Genomic DNA, 15,019 nt, shown 5'->3' with positions numbered 1-15,019 from the left:
ACCAGACTCTCTGTCAGACGCGTTTCTCCTTCCATGGACTCGTCATCTGTTCTATGCCTTTCCTCCGTTCCCCCTGATACACAGAGTCCTGCTGAAGCTCCGACGGGACAGGGCACGTCTCATCTTAATTGCGCCAGCGTGGCCCAGGCAACACTGGTTCACCACGCTGCTCCGTCTGTCAGTAGCCGGCCCAATTCCTCTGCCGCTTCACCCGGATCTTATAACACAAGATCACGGCACTCTCCGTCACCCAGACCTGACGGCCCTCCACCTCATGGCGTGGCTCATGCGTGGCTAGACCATTCGGAATTGCGCTGCTCTGCTCCCGTGCAGCACGTTTTATTGAGTAGCAGAAAGCCTTCCACTCGATCTACCTACCTGGCCAAGTGGAAGCGCTTCGCTTGCTGGGCTCAACCGCGCGACGCTATTCCTTCAGAGCTTCCGCTTTCAATGGTCCTTGACTATCTCTGGTCGCTGAAACAGCAAGGCCTTGCACTGTCCTCTATCAAGGTGCACTTAGCGGCTATCTCCGCTTTCCACCCCGGTGAGGGAGGGTATACGCTGTTCTCTCACCCGCTGACTACTCATTTCAGAAAGGGCCTTGATGGTCTCTACCCCCAGGTGCGCCGCCCGATTCCCACCTGGGACCTCAATCTCGTCCTCAGCAGGCTCATGTCCCCACCCTTTGAGCCACTGGCCACCTGTTCCTTGCTGTACCTGTCATGGAAGACGGTTTTTCTAGTAGCTATCACATCAGCCAGACGGGTCTCCGAGCTCAAAGCCCTCATGGTGGACCCACCGTACACCATTTTTCATAAGGACAAGGTGCAACTACGTCCACATCTGGCATTTCTCCTGAAGGTAGTGTCCGCGTTCCACAATAACCAGGACCTCTTCCTTCCAGTTTTCTTTCCAAAGCCTCACGCATCCTCGCGGGAGCAACGACTTCACTCCCTTGATGTTCGTAGGGCGTTGGCTTTCTATGTTGATCGGACAAGACCGTTCCGCAAATCCCCGCAACTGTTTGTGGCAATTGCTGACCGGATGCGAGGTCTTCCTGTCTCGTCACAGCGAATCTCCTCTTGGCTCACAGAGTGCATACGCACCTGTTATAGCTTGGCTAATGTCCCTTTGGGCCATCTCACCGCCCACTCTACCAGGGCCCAGGCGTCCTCCGCTGCCTTTCTGGCGCAAGTACCGATACAAGAGATATGCCGAGCGGCGACCTGGTCGTCCGTTCATACTTTCGCCTCGCACTATGCCCTGGTCCAACAGTCGAGAAATGACGCAGCCTTTGGCTCTGTGGTCCTGCATTCCACCACGTCTCACTCCGACCCCACCGCCTAGGTAAGGCTTGGGAATCACCTAACTGGAATGGATATGAGCAATCACTTGAAGAAGAAAAAACGGTTACTTACCTTTGTAACTGTTGTTCTTCAAGATGTGTTGCTCATATCCATTCCACACCCACCCTCCTTCCCCACTGTCGGAGTAGCCGGCAAGAAGGAACTGAGGGTCGGGTGGGTCGGCTGAGGTATATATGCGGTGCCGTTATGGCGCCACTCCAGGGGGTGCTCAGCCAACCCACTGGGGTTGCTAGGGTAAAAATCTTCCGACGAACGTGCATGTGGCGCGCGCACACCTAACTGGAATGGATATGAGCAACACATCTCGAAGAACAACAGTTACAAAGGTAAGTAACCGTTTTTTATTACATGGGGGGTCATGAGCTGCAGCCTCCACCCCAAACCCTGCTTGCCTCCAGCATGTATAATGTTAAATATATAAAAATATGTTTTTAATTGATAGGGGGGGGGTCGCACTCAGAGGCTTGCTATGTGAAAGGGGTCACCAGTACAAAATTTTGAGAACCACTGGGATAGGAGGTAAGAAACCATCAGCGTGAGCATGAAGAAAGGAGAAAAGCGTGATAGAGAAGGGGTCATCACATCAGCGTTTGCTGTTCTTCCCTTTGAAAAAGTCTAAAATCCTGCACTGAGAGGGAGGATGGAGGGGTGGGGAGGGGAAGGATGGAGGTGCTAGAGGGATTCCCATGTAGTTGACTAGGTGGCTGGGATTGTGGGTGTGGGAATTCAGTGATGGTGGAGAAGTATTGCTGGTCAGTTAGGAAGACCGAAGAATTGAAGGTCGTTACTGAAGGTTGATTTAGTTTCTGAAAAATATGTAAACAGATTCTTTAATTTTCATAAAAATGTTATAACATTTTGGCATAATGAAGTGAGTACTTGAACATTGGATACATAGTACTTTCTTTGCAATAAATCAGTAGCATTGACAAGAACAAAGGGGAACCAGCAATGTTTTGGAAATAAGTCATTTGGATAAATGAAAAATGATCTCTTAACCCAAAACAAAAATCAGTCCAAAGCACTATTGTGTGGTAACCCAGAATGTGACTTGAGTGATGAAAAGAAGATCTTCAGGCTGCTTCAGACATGAGCTGTTGTCAGGACCGGCTCCAGCTTTTTTGCTGCCCCAAACGGCAAAGAAAAAAAAAAGAAAAAGAAAAGCCTGATTGAGCAGAGAAATTGAGCTTCCGCCACAGACCCAGACGTGCCACCCCAACAATGGACGGAGTGCCGCCCCAGGCACCTGCTTCCATCGCTGGTGCCTGGAGCCGGCCCTGGCTGTTGTCAGGAGAGACAGTGCTCACAAAATACCAAACAATGCAAGCAGTGAGAAAGGATCCCTGATTTGCATACTTGCTTCTGTTTGCATTATTACTATTCTTGGGGTGTTGTAACACTCCACTTCCCACATTTTAAATAGATCATATAATTTCAACTGATATAATGTAGCATACTAATCTACTCCTGTAAGGATAATGGCTGTCACACTTCTATATGGAGGGAACGATCATGTGGGTGCAACATTTTCATTCCATGTGTTCCAGTTTAATGTCTTGATTTGTATTAATATATGCGCTACAATTTCTGACAATTATTTTAAAGATACTGCAGACAAGAGAACTGCACAGCTAACTAGAGTCGCAGTGCCACCCTCAGATATACTGGTATAGCTCCTGTGAAACTCGGGTGGAGTTCCGCATGCCTATTAAGGGCCCAAGAACTGAAAAAGTGTTTGTGTGGTGAGAAGGGAATTAACTCTTCAGACGTGGTTGTTGGTGATCTTGCTGTGGGAAGGGTTTATGCTGTTTTAAAATAAATGTCTTCCCGGAAATGTTCACAGTCATCTTGATGCAGTTGATTGCTCATTTTTGCTTTTTGTTTAGCAAATCTCTATGCAAGCAGCACACTTTTGCTGGCTATGTGTCTCCACATCTGAGAAAGTGGCTGTGCTGCAGTGAGCCCACCCAAATAATGGAATACCTTCACAATGGCCTTCAGTGACATAAGCATCATTCGTCGTCCTTTATATTACAGTAGCAACTAGAAACCACACCTGAGACTGGGGCGCTCTTGTGTTAGGTGCACAGAGCAAAACACAATCTCTGGCCCAGAAAGCTTACATTGTAAATAGACTGTATCATCCAGGTTTGTGGGGGAGTGGGATAACAATGGTTTAGAGCTCGACTGGGTGACGTATGCATGAGGTGTGCAGGCTTTGGAAACCCCTTTGTGATGCCTGGAAACATCTGGAGAGGCCACACTGCTGCTTTACAGTTATCTACCACCTCTGCCAATTAGCACAGATTCCCCTCCATCGATCTCATGCGAGGCATTGGCTTCCAGGGCCTGATTCTCCCAGGTGCTGAATGCCGTCAGTTCCATTCATTCATCAGCCTCTTTACCAGCTGATCGATCCTTTTAACAGGCATCTTATTAATCTAGTGCTCCAGCTGCTTGCTGGTTTCCTGCTGGAGTTTCAGCCAGTTGTTATAGCTTATACAAAGTCTGAATAGAGTGGGTCCTGATTGAGAAGGCGGCCCCTCAATACTGGAGCACCTTTCCTTCCCCCTTTAGGGGCTTTAAGGGTGAATGGTCTGAGGAATATAGGTCTGAAACAAGGAGGGGCTTTGGTCACTATAGGTGAGTAATTACTAGTTGTGTTTTTATGGGCAGCCTGTTACATATGCTTTTTTTTACACTGTATTTCCAATCACAGTGAAAGCACCCAGGGCAGTGTATGACTGTATTTACTAACAAAAAAAAAATAAGTAAATCAATATAGGGTTGCCAACCTTCCAGGATTGTCCTGGAGTCTCAGCAATAAAAGATTATGTCATGTGATGAAACTTCCAGGAATACATCCAAACAAAATTGGCAACCCTAATTATTATTACATATTCTTGACTGGAGTCCAGATGCTCCTCAACATTGAGCAGCTCAGAAGAGAATAAACGAGAGTGAAGGAGGATCAGAAAGGCCCAGAAACTAGCAGAAGAGGGGAATGGAGCTCTGTGGCATATTTGCCTTGAACCTATGGAAGTCTGCTGTGAAAATCCTGCACAACTGGAATACTGCAGGTTTGGGTTGTGCTTGCCTGAGGTGCGGCTGGCAGTGGGGAGTTGCTGCGGTGTATAGGATGATGCTCTAGCAACTTGATAAAAATACTACTACAAAACAATCAGAAGTTAATAGTAACATTTCTTTCTAGCACCGGGTGCAGAGCAGACACACCTGGGAGCCAATGGCCTCAGGAAAAGGGCGTGAGCCCTGGGAAGCAGAGAAGAGTGGCTGGCATGCTCTGCAGTTGCCATTAATTCTACAAGCTTGGAGCTTTGGTTTCTTCTCTGATTTTCAGGCTATACAGGACTCAAAGGCCATATCACATGCTCTGCTCTAGTCACATGACTACAAACCACCCTTGCTGAGGACAGTGGTAAATGCACATGGTGAACCTTGTGGAGTTCTATAACAGCACCTTACTTTCCCATGGGATATTTTCCACAGAAAAGAATGACTTAGACCTCGCTATTAACGTGTCCGTGACATGCCCCACTGTTTTCTTTCAATATGTAACTACATGAATCCACCCCCAGAGAATCTTTCACCATCTCCCTTCCATTGAAATTAATGGGAATCATGTTGTTAAATTTCCAGGATAGTACTAAAAAATTAGGGGTGTGTGTGTGTGATTGTTCACATGGGCGCCAACTTATATGGGCTCCTGGGGCTTTAGCCCCAGGAATATTCACAGACAGGGGCTCTGCTCCAGCAATATTTGGAGCTAGGTTTCTCCCCTGCTCTGCGCTGTCGGCAGCCCAGAGCCCTTTAAATCCCAGCCGCGGCTGGGAGTCAGAGGGCTCTGGGCTGCCTGCAACCGCGGGGAGCCAAGAGCCTTTTAAATCCCAGCCGTGGCCGGGAATCAGAGGGCTCTGGGCTGTCCGCTGCGGCAGGGAGCTCAGAGCCTTTTAAATCCAGGCCGCGGCCGGGAATCAGAGGGCTCTGGGCTCCCCGCCGCAGCGGGCAGCCCAGAGCCCTCTGATTCCCGGCCGCGGCTGGGATTTAAAGGGCTCTGGGCTCCCCGTCGCAGCGGGCAGCCCAGAGCCCTCTGATTCCCGGCCACGGCTAGGATTTAAAAGGCTCTGGGCTCCCCGCGGTTGCAGGCAGCTGAGAGCCCTCTGACTCCCAGCCCGGGCTGGGATTTAAAGGGCTCTGGGATCCCCGTGGCTGCCAGCAGCCCAGAGCCCTTTGAATCCCAGCCCCTGGCCGCTGATTGCCCCCTCCCCAGACCCCTGCCCCAACTGCCCCCAGGACCTCCACCCCCTATCTAAGCACCACTGGACCTTGTTCCCCGATGACCCCCTCCTGCGACCCCGGCCCCCACCTGCCCCTGAGGACCTCAGCCCCTATCTAAGCCTCCCTTCTCCTTGTCCCCAACTGCCCCCTCCTGAGACACCACCCAACTTCCCCCCCAGGACCACACCCCCTACTTGTCCCCTGATAAACCTCCTCGACTCCCATGCCTATCCAATTGCTGCCTGTCCCCTGACTGCCCCCCGTACCTCTGCCCCATCCAACCCCCCCTGCTCCTTGTCCCTTGACTGCCCCCCGGAACTCCCTACCTCTTCTCCAACCCCCAAACCGCTTACTGTGCCACTCAGACCAGCGTGTCTGGCTCCGTGCAGCTCCAGACAGTTGCTGCCATGCTCCCCCATGGAGCCCACAGCCCTCTCCCACCCCCAGCACCTGCCTTCCAGATTTGAACACCTCAAAATTCAGGAGTGCTCAAGCTCGGTTTGGGCAGCTTTTACTTCATTTCTCCCAAATCAGTTTCCCCTGCAAGGTGCCAACGGAAGATGTTGGAGAACGGAGAGATCGGGTGGCTTCCTAATGCCTGGAAAAGAGACAAAGGCCGGAGGAGGGAGTGTCAGTGCCTGTGTGGACTTCTGGGAAGTGCATGGTGTGGAAGGGGATGCTGTGATGCTTTGGAACAACTCCATACAAAGCCAGTCAGGACTCTGGGGGAGCCTCCTCTCTTGGAGCATACTGTCTCCAGGGCAAGAAGCTTACACCTTCCTGGGTCTGACCTCAGAGCATTCAGCATGCCCTTCCACACCATGCACTTTCCACAGCGAGTCTGCCCAGGCTGGTCCTGGGGCAACCAGAGGGCCCTGCACCCCAACTCCGCAGTCAGATGTGACTCTCAGCCAGACAGTAAAACATAAGGTTTATTAGATGACGGGAACACAGTTTAAACAGAGCTTGTTGGTACAGAAAACAGAACCCCTCTGTCAGGTCCATCTTGGGGGGTGGGGAGCCCAGAACCAAGTTCTGGGTCTCTCCCCATTTCCCCAGCCAGCTCCAAACTGACACTCCCTCCTCTGGCCTCTGTGTCTCTTCCGGACAAGGAGGCCACCTGATCTCTTTGTCCCCAACACCTTCAGTTGGCATCTTGCAGGGGAAACTGAGGCACCCACACAGTATTCAGAGAAAATATTAAGAACATTCCCACTTCATCACAACAGGTGCAACAAAATATAATACTGTATATTGAAGTAGGCAAGTGCTGCTTCTGACTTTCCACTTTTAATTGACCCTTGTAATCTTGTGGCACTGACGCATTGTAGCTTCATTTTATATCGGCTTACAGGGTGGGAGCGGGGGGGCACCACCATTTTGGGCCCCACCAAAAATTATACAAACCTGCTGCCTATGATTGTTCAGAGTACCAGTAAAGCACTAACTTAAGAGCTCTAACACTTCAGAGTAGCAGCTGTCTAGCTAGCATTTCCATGGAATTTTGGAGGGTTATTTTCAGAATTTGGGTTGCTTTTGTTCCCAGGGGAACAGCTAACCAGTTTAGCAGGGTCAATTAGATAGAAGCCCCTCAGGTCAGGCACTCCCTTTTTGTTATCAGATTCAGTATGTTTTTTACCTGCTGCTTGTTTCATCTACCTGTATTCAGATATCTGGGTCTAATGCTACCCTTTCACTGACTGGAGTTATATTTGTGTTTTCTTTGGCCTGTGTAAAAGAAGCTAATGAAAAAAGAAACAGCTGATGCCTCTGGCCCTTTTGTCTCTTATTCTTTGATTATAGCTCGTAAATAATTCTCTTTCCCCAACAAGTAATAGCACAGCCTCCCAATTGCTTTTCACTGGAAAGCATTCCACTTCTTCACACAGGCTTTTTCTTCTTTGCTGGGAAATTTTTATTTTTAGTATTCTGAAGTATGCTGTTTCCCTTCAGCTTTTGCCTGAGAGCAACAATGAGTTCAAATACAGGGGAATGTTACTGTAAATTATTTAGAGCAATCCAGACTACGTGACACTGCAGACGGACGCACAGGGGCAATTTCATATGCTGGAATTAAAATTTAAATCCATATGGAGTCATTTACTATATAATGGTAACTAAGGAGCTTTTGAAACTGCCAAACTAAAATGCTATAAATTGGCTTTTAATGGGGCTTTTAAATGGCTTAAAAAACAATGCCCTAGCAGAATCTATTTTAGCGCAATATTGTACTCGATATATAGAAGAGCTACTATCGATTTAAACTGCATAAAGATTTACATACTGCACTGACCTTATTGTAATCCGGGTGTGTAGAACCGGGCATCAGATACAGGAATCATCACAAACAAATTCACCCTCCAAACACTTTCTGGCAGATTTTCAGACACTGGTTTCCATTTCTACAAGTAACAATAATTGGAGGTGAAATTCTGCCCCACAATTTAGGCATTGAAGTAACCTAAATATTTGTGATGCCAGATTAGTGTTTATCTACAGAGGGAACAAACTACTCAGCAATAGCTATTCTGGAAGAGCTTCCTGTGTGAACTCTCTATTCCAGAATTAAAGTAATTTTATTCTAGAATTACTCAGGTGGCGCAGGTTCCAGCGCTGACAGACTTGCCCTCCGCCCAGGGGCGCTGCTGCGGCAGCGCTCCCCACACCTGGAGGGCACAGAAGCGCCAGGCTGTTGTGGATGGGGTTGCGCTGCTGCACCACCCCAGCGCGGGTTGGGGTATAAGGAGTGGCACCAGCGACACCTGTCGCTCAGGGCATCTGCAGGAACTCCCTGCTGCCATCCCTCATCCCAGGAATAACCTCTGCCAATATTTCCCTTCTTGCTGCACCAACATCAGTTTGCTGCCTGCTCTTAATTGCGGAAATTTACCTTCTCCTTCATGCTGCTGCAGGCAAGCCTCACTCCTTTTCAGTGCATCAGTGCCAGGTGGCAACAGTCCATCAGTTACAGGGTTACAGGGCTGGCACCTGGAGCACAGGTCAGGCACAGCCTGTGTTTGGGGTGAGGTGGACCTCTGCAGAGGCACAGCTGCGCTTTGTGGAGATCTTGATATCTACAAGTGGATAGGGTGCAAGACGAGGGGAGATCCACACAAGCAAGGGGAAGGGGAGGGAGCCAGGGAGTGCGCCATACAAAGCCCGGGATTACTTGAAGCCCACGGCATGCTCCCGGTTACTCCGAGCAAGACCTGGATTGGTTTGGAGATGGACAACATGGACAGGGGTGACCCCCCCACCGGACAGGGGGGGGGATGGACACTTTGACAGGAGGGGAGGGGAGGAGGGAGAGGAGGCAGGGGGAGAGGGGGGGGCGAGGAGAAGAAAGAGGGAGTGGAGCAGGAGAGTTCCTGGGGAAGGCAGCAGGAGGCTCTTCTCCAATCAGCAGAAGGCAGAGCAGGCAGGCAGGGAGCAGCAGCAGCAGGTGGAGCAGCAGCCAGCGGCTGCAGAAGGACAAGCAGATGGGATGGTGCAGAGGGAGCTGGTGGGCAGTGCATGGCAGCGAGGAGGTGGTGGATGCGCGGAATAGTGGATGCATGCATCTGTAGAAGTAGCTGGAGAATCTGTGCAGATATGTCATCTATCCGTCAGGCAGTATGCCCTCGTCTGCTTCCAGAGGTTTATATCTGCAGCCACTGCGCCACTATGCGGCGTCTGAAGTTCGCCAAACGCCGGCTGGGTCCCGGGCGCCACGTGGCGCTTCTGGGCGATCCGCTCCGGGCAGAGCCTCCCGAGGGAATCTACATTGCAAAAAAGAGCCCCCCGCCCTTCCCAGCTCTCCTGACAGTCTGTATTGAACTGTGAAAGTGCAGGAAGAAGGAAACTGTTAGTGAAAGGAATTGGAGAGCCTGCATCTGCATCTTCACTCAACCCCTGCTCCTGCAGATTCACCCCACCCCTCAAGCTCCTCCCCACCTCCTCTCACCCCATTCTCCCCTCCTCTCTCACCCTTTCTTGCTCACTCTTTGTTTTCCTTTTGGGTTTTTTGTGTTAGACCTTTGGGACAAAGAATGCAAACCCTCAGTTGCACAATTCATGTCCCCGTGTGTAACAATTCATGTTTCTGTGTTGTGGAATTGTCATGTGTGTGTGTGCAGTGACTGTGATTTGACTGCAGACCATTCAAAACATGAGAAAATTTCAAAAAAAAAGAAAACAGAAGGAAAAAGGAGAGAAAAAAAACAAGAAAAAGAAAGAGAAAATGCAGAGAAAACAGAGAGAAGGAGAAAGAAAGAGAGAAAAGAGAAATGAAGAGAGGAGAGAAAGAGAAGAGGAAAAAAGCGGAGAAAAGAGTAGAGCGGCTGCAGGAGCCAAGCGCTGCTAAGTCACTCGAGTCCATGCAAGCAGAGCAGAGCAAGTAGGAGCCCCACCCGCCGCCTCCCCATGTGCCCTGTGCCCCCCCTCCAGCCCTCCCACCTTGTCCCCCTCAACACCTGCCTCCACCACCCCCCCCCTCCCTCACTCCACCACCACCACCAGCCCCCTACCCTACCCACCCCCACTACCACCCACCCTACCCCATCACCATCACCCCCTGCATCCAGCCCACAGGACATGCAAAACCCAGAGCAGGCACATCCATGGTACCACATGACATGAACAAGCCAATGTACTAACTTGCACCTCCTGTCTGTCTTAATGAAATGTTTTGTCTCTGTGTGTCTGTCTGTGGAAATTTCTTTTCAGTTGTTAAACAATTGGCTTTTTTTGTTCTTCTTATTATTATAGCAAATAGTGAAAGACAATATAGTCTAGTAAAGCCCATTAAAGAGCAAAAATCTTATTATGTAGAGATATAGCATCATTAATGTAAGCAGTAGCAATAACTCGTGCTCAGCAGCAAGCAAACATACTAAACATTACTCAGCAACAAATTCTTCCCTCTCTTCATCCCAACCCTTGAAGCCCTGTGCTGGGCCTCTCCCTTAGGCCTCTCTGCTGGCCCTGCATATTCAGCCTCCATCCTCCCACACTCTCCTTGGTCCATGCCTCACTGAATGTTTCACCCTTTATGCCAGCAAGGGCTATTCACCTGTATACAGCGCTCCCCGCAAGGGCTTTCTCCAGCCACTGCTCCCCCCAAAAACATCTCAGCGAGCCATCAAACGCCCAGCACACCTCCCCAAAAGCACACCCTTGCTCCCCCCTGCACCTGCTCAGTCTCAGTCCTTGCTGGTATTGCTTCTTCCTATCAGCTTCAGCAGCCCGGGGGTCACTTGGGCCAAGGCAGTCACCTGGTGGCGACATCAGTCCGTCACAGTGGGCACCTGAATCTCCCACCCTCTAAAAGTCTTCTCCTGAAAAAGACCTCTTCCTGGCTCTTCCTTTCTGCCACACTGTTCCATTGCCTGCATCATCCTCCCACCTGCCAGGCAGCCCTGTGAAGCCTAAGCGCAAGCGCCCGGTGACCTGTAAGAGTCAGCCCTTGAGAATCCAGCCCCCCATCGAGTGCCAGCCAGAATATGGGATGCCAGCATAGGGCCCAGATCCCCACCCCGCCCCTTGCCAAGCCATCACAGTTCCCTTCCCGCTCCCGCTCCCACCGATTCCGTGGCCTCTACAGCATTGCCAAACTTGCATCAACGCGATGCCCTGCTTGCAAACTTGCATCGATTCTTCCCCCACCAAACCCACCACCAAACTGGTTCCCACTGTCCCGATGTCCACACCTGGATTTCCCATCCCTTTCAGCACAATCCACACCCGTCTCCAGCACCAGAGGCAGTCAGTCCGCCAGCGAGGGGCGAGCTCAGCACACAGAAGTGCAGCACACAGTTTACATAAAAGTGGCTTTCCAGCTCCTGCTCCTCCCCATGCATCATCCATCCCACCCATCCTGATGTGAGTCCCACCACCCAGTGCTTGTTTTCCGGTCAACGGTGCTCAGTCAGCGATGAAGCGCAAGCAGCAAGTGCATAGCGCTAGTGACACATCCATATAAATATATCAATATTACTATCACTGTCACTTTGGTGCTGGGAATAGCTCGACTGCCAGACGTGTTGTGCTGGTGACACTCACTCATCAGTAGCTCAGCAGATCAGCTCCATTTGCCACAGAAATCGCGATTCACAGAGAGTAACAGAGAGAAGACACACATGCAACAGGAAACGCGCTGAAAAAATGGAATGATGGATGTGAGCATGCACACGGGGCGCTGCAGGCTGGTGAAATGACCAGGACACTTCCTTCCCTTTCCCTTCCCACAATACTCCAGCGCCAAGCCAGCACCAAAACTCCCAAAGGTGTTCGTGTGCTGGCCATGCTGCCTCTCAAAACAGGCTGCAATAAGTGCAGAAGTGCTGCAAGTGTCACACTGCTGCGTGCTGTCAGTGTGCCCACACACCACACTCCGCTGCATACACAGCAGCTGCATGAGCAGCGCTGTAACTCCCAGTGCTGCAACTTGTAAGTGTAGCCAAGCCCTCAGTGTTAGAAGCGCACTAATTGGCTGAACAAAGCGAGGTCCTACCTTCAAACATTCGTCTGTCTGTTTCAATTTATTACAATAACTTTTGAATGCCACAAGTGATGAATTTCAAAATTACCATGAACGTTCTCGGCATCAACAGGCAGACCCCTACAGATTTTGGTGAAAATCAGAAACCTGGAAGGGAGAACTGGGGGACATATGGGGAGCCTCTGACATAGGGTTATCAGACACTGCAACTTCAACTTTCTCTTCTACATATCAAAGAACAAGTTGATGGCAGAAATTAACACACTTCAGCATAACAGTACCTCCCATCTCAACTCTGCCCATCCTCCCAATAAAGTTTAACAGGTTGACTCCCTGAATGCCTTATTTCCCAACAGGAAAAGAAAAAGGGCACGGGGAGAGAAGAGAAGGAAATGATGGATAGGTGGGCAGAGTCCCTGGAATGGAGGGGGACAAAAGGGGACCTAGGTAAGCAGGGAGGCGAGAATGTGAGGGACATAAAAATCCCTGGCAGGGGGAGAATGGAGGATCCTGAATGGGGGTGAAAAGGGAAAATGGGGGAGGGACAGAGAGCGCCTGGCATGGGGAGAGCAAGTCATGGGGAACACACAGAACCTCTAGCCATAGTGGGGAGGATGGGGAAACAATGATATGGGGAAGGGGACACACAGAGCACCTGGTATGGGGGGAAGGTAGAATGGGGTACAGGGACCTGTGGGGAACACAGAGCCTCTGGTGTGTGTCAGAGGGGGAAAATGGGGAGGGATACAGAGCCTTTGGCATGAGGGTGGGGGTGAGGGGCTGTAGAGGGGAAAAGAGGGATGCAAGGAGCCTCTGGTGTGTGCAATGAACTTGAGCTACACCAAGTATGAGTCATAGAATCAGAAATGTAGGGCTGGAAGGGACCTCAACAGGTCATCTAGTCAAGTCCCCTGCACTGAGGCAGGACTAAGTATTACCTGGACCATCCCTGATAGGTGGTTTTGTCTAACCTGTTCTTAAAAACCTCCAGTAATGGAGAGTCCACAACCTCTCTAGGCAATTTGTCCCTGACAGAAATTTTTTCCTAACATCTAACCTAAATCTCCCATGCTGCAATTTAAGCCCATTACTTCTTGACCTGTCCTCAGTGGTTAAGGAGATCAATTTATCACCCTCCTCTTTGTAACAATGAAACACTTTATGCACTTGAAGACTAAGTACCCCTTCAGTGGAGTAAACAAACCCAGTTTTTTCAATTTTTCCTCATAGGTCATGTTTTCTAGACCTTGAATAATTTTTGTTGCTCTCCTCTGGACTTTATCTAATTTGTCCACATCTTTCTCAAACTGCAGTGTCCAGAACTGGACACAATACTCCAGTTAAGGTCTTATCAGTGCTGAGTAGAGTGGAAGAATGACTTCTTGTGTCTTGCTTAAAACACTCTTGCTAATACATCCCAGAATGATGTTCGCTTTTTTGCAACAGTGTTACATTGTTGACTCATAATTAGTTTGTGATCCACTATGCCCCCTGTAATGATGCTGCCTCTGGCGGCACACAACTGAGAGTATTAATTCAGGACAAATTGCTTAGAGCAGGGCTGTCACAGCCCCAGGCTGGTGGTTCTTCACCTCTAAGGCACACCAAACCAGCCAAACGGAGAGGACTTCGGTCTCACCCCACTGGCTAACCATAAGTCATACAGAAGCTCCTGTTCCGGAATGCCTTGCGTAAGTTGAGTTTTGCGTAAGTTGGGAATGTATCTCCGACAATTATGCAAAAACAAACAAACAAACAACTTAGGGAACTTACTTTTTCCGTAAGTCCGCATTTCTGTAAGTCGGGTTTGCACAACCCAGGGAGCGTCTGTACAAGCAATTCCCTAAGAGACTCCAGTTTCCCAGTACCACCACCAGTGCCACTTGTTATGGGGATGAATGGTTATGAAGACCAATGCCCCAGTAAAAGAAAAAAGGATCTCCCAATCCCAAAGGACCAAGACCCAGACCCAGGTCAATATACAAGTCAGATCTTACCCACAAATCACGCTGTTGCCAAGCCTTTAGAATCTAAAATCTGAAGGTTTATTCATAAAAGAAAAAAATAAGATGAGAGCTAAAATTGGTTAAATGGAATCAATTACATACAGTAATGGCAAAGTTCTTGGTTCAGGGTTATAGCAGTGATGGTATAAACTGTAGGCTTAAATCAAGTCTCTGGAGTACATTCACAGCTTGGATGGGTCATTCAGTCCTTTGTTCAGAGCTTCAGTTTGTAGGAAAGTTCCTCCAGAGGTATGAAGCAGGATTGAAGACACAATAGAGGGGTTTCCAGGGCCTTTTATATTCTCTGCCATGTGAAAGGACACCCCTTTGTTCTTACTGTGGAAACTCACAGCAGCAAGATGGCGTTTGGAGTCACATGGGTAAGTCACATGTCCATGCATGACTCAGTTTTTACAGGGAGAGCAGCCATTGATCACATGCTACCTTGAACGTTACCAGGAAGACTTCTCATGTGGATTGGAGTCTCCCAAGGTCCATTGTCAGTTAAGTGTTTCTTGATTGGGCACTTAATCTGCAAATTTCTTTCTCAAGAAGCTGACCAAATGCTTCACTAATGCCACGTAGAATCAAACACATTGAGGTACAAGTACATAGCCAATAATCATAATTTCATCTACAAAATTGATACATGCATACAGATAACATAATCATAACCGTCAGATCATAACCTTTCCTTAGACGCCTTACTGGATCTCTTTTGTACAAGATTTGGTGCAAATATATAACAGTGGTTGCAACTGTTACTCGGGGTTCTTTCAACCCAAAGCTCTTAGTAACTTTTACTCTGTGCGAGGTGGCATCAGGAAATAAATCAGGGGAGACACGGCCATCTGACTGATAGATGGCTGGCA

General features: G+C 49.3%; 1 long non-coding RNA gene across 1 annotated transcript in view; it reads right to left on the bottom strand.

The window, feature by feature from the left end:
- Window positions 1-2,274: 2,274 nt before the first annotated feature.
- Window positions 2,275-15,019, bottom strand: part of LOC120372345 — a 36,087-nt gene continuing 23,342 nt past the window's right edge. Inside the window, exons 3-5 of the long non-coding RNA XR_005584909.1 lie at window positions 14,139-14,178; window positions 7,957-8,065; window positions 2,275-2,491 (exon numbers count right to left, since the gene is read on the bottom strand). This is a non-coding gene — a long non-coding RNA (uncharacterized LOC120372345). The remainder of the gene's footprint in view (window positions 2,492-7,956; window positions 8,066-14,138; window positions 14,179-15,019) is intronic.

Source organism: Mauremys reevesii, linkage group 9, assembly GCF_016161935.1.
Source record: "Mauremys reevesii isolate NIE-2019 linkage group 9, ASM1616193v1, whole genome shotgun sequence".
NCBI classification, from domain to species: Eukaryota; Metazoa; Chordata; order Testudines; family Geoemydidae; genus Mauremys; species Mauremys reevesii.
This window is presented reverse-complemented; position numbering and strand designations above follow the sequence as displayed.